This window comes from Schistocerca serialis, chromosome 1 (assembly GCF_023864345.2).
Source record: "Schistocerca serialis cubense isolate TAMUIC-IGC-003099 chromosome 1, iqSchSeri2.2, whole genome shotgun sequence".
NCBI classification, from domain to species: Eukaryota; Metazoa; Arthropoda; class Insecta; order Orthoptera; family Acrididae; genus Schistocerca; species Schistocerca serialis.
The window spans coordinates 820,380,209-820,382,449 of NC_064638.1; the positions used below are offsets into that span (position 1 = coordinate 820,380,209).

Sequence of the window (2,241 nt, forward strand, 5' to 3'; positions counted from 1 at the left end):
TTTTAAGAAGTATTTAGGAAAGGAACGAGAATGGAACTAGTCGAAACTTCAACTTGGATGAATATACAATAGAAAATTTGATAGAAATCTCTGGCGCAAGAAACAAGATTATACAGTATGTGCGAATGTAGAAAGAAATAAAAAAAAGACTGACATATGTGAATAAACCTTTCTTCAACAAAAGATTTTCCTTGCTTCAAACATTTACGCCTTTTAAATTCGTACGTTTGGAGTTTAGAGTTGTATGGGAATGTGATGCGGATAGGATGTAAAGGACAGAAGTTAACATGGAAGTGTTGAAATGTGATGCTAGGTGAGGGTGCTAAAACTTAAGCGGACCAATGAAGTACGAAATAACATAAAACAATAAATTTTCAGCTTTGGAGTAGTAATCACGCTTTGGTACTTTTATAGATTATTAAATAGTGACCACAGAGGAAAATTAATTATGTAGTTTTTGTGTAAATAACCCAGTTCAGACAAAAGAGCAGTAAAGTGGGCTTATAATACAGATACGATTCATGAAGTATTCGCTTCCATTTAACGTGATATTTAGGATGTCAGAATTATGTGAAGAGAATGGTTAGTCTATGTGAAAGTTAAAAGACGAGATTGTTGTTAATTATATGCGTGCACCAAGAGCTGCGTAAGTTTAGCCTTGACATGGCAGCAACAGTTTATAAATTTTTGATAGAACAATGTAAACGCAGCTGAAATGCAATGTTTCCGATATCACTGTAGAAAGCACCGGGCGAATAACTTGTACGAAAAACGAAAGAATACGAATGGCTGATGATTCTAATAGGAAACCAATGTACCTCGCTATCATTGTTGCCATTTGTGTTTGTAAAGTAACCAGTTTCGACACTAACAAAATAAGGATCATGACTCTTCTCCTATTAAATTTCAGAATTATTTAATTAACCATCACAACGTCAATGGTTGGCTGAGCTGGGGAAGAATCTAATTTGTTTAAAATGGTTAGAATTCTGATTGTCCTGTACAAGCGTGTGCCGGTACTCGCCAATCAGAAACGAGAAAGGTCAGGTGCTGTAAAAGCTTAGATAGCACGACAGCTTCCGAACAGAAAAGATGTGCCGCCTAGTGCTCTGCAAAGTAAAGTAGTATTGCGTATAATACATTTTATATAGAAAGCTTTCGGTATAATTGCGGATTTACCAATTAAATTACGTTTTTTGCCCATTTCTGTGAGACTTTTAGCGTATTCTTCAGTGTGTACCGCAAAATCCTAGTGGTTTATTGTATTGACGAATCACAAAGCGTTTGTGGAACAGGGACAACGCTATGTAGTGTGAGAAATAACTACGAATGAATATCGAGTGAACTTAGATTTTGTTTTTGGAAGTTTGCACTCATAACCTTCGCACTCATAGGTCTTGGATTTGAAGTGAACACAGATTGTCAGCGTCAGAGAAACTATTTAACGACTTGTCGTGTACGAAGAACTGCTAAGTTTAGGCTGGATTTGTCAGCAACAATTTGTAAATTTCTAACCGAACAGTATAACGCAGTCGAAACGCAATCTTTCCGCACTCACTGTAAATAGTAATGCTGACCTTAAAACAGTATATATGATTTCCAAAATCATTTTTAAAGCGTTATGAAGACATTGTGGGGCAACGGCCTTGCCGCAGTGGCTACACCGGTTCCCGTGAGATCACCGAAGTTAACCGCTGTCGGGCGTGGTCGGCACTTGGATGGGTGACCATCCAGGCCGCCATGCGCTGTTGCCATTTTTCGGGGTGCACTCAGCCTCGTGATGCCAATTGAGGAGCTACTCGACCGAATAGCAGCGGCTTCGGTCAAGAATACCCTCTTACGATCGGGAGAGCGGTGTGCTGACCCCACGCCCCTCCTATCCGCATCCTCCACCGAGGATGACACGGCGGTCGGATGGTCCCGGTAGGCCACTCGTGGCCTGAAGACGGAGTGCTTTTTTATAAAGACATTGTAGATGCTGCCAGTTTTTTTCGCATCTGTTTTCGTAACAAATTATGTATTGTTGCTTTACAAACTTCGAGATTCTATACGAAATTTATCGAGATAAGGGCACCAATTATTAGTCAGCACAATAGGCAGAAAGACAGGTAGATCGCAAAGGGAAACGCAACCCCGTAAAGTGAACGGAAAACCCACAGGGACATATTTTAAGACATCACTGATCAGGTAATATAATACCGTAAAAAGGAGCGGGCGAATAAAGTGTAGGAAAAACAAAAG

General features: G+C 39.8%; 1 pseudogene; it reads left to right on the forward strand.

Annotated features, from left to right (window-relative positions):
• The first annotated feature begins 1,636 nt into the window (after nt 1-1,636).
• LOC126419929 (5S ribosomal RNA) lies at nt 1,637-1,754 on the forward strand (annotated as a pseudogene).
• The last annotated feature ends 487 nt before the right edge of the window (nt 1,755-2,241 follow it).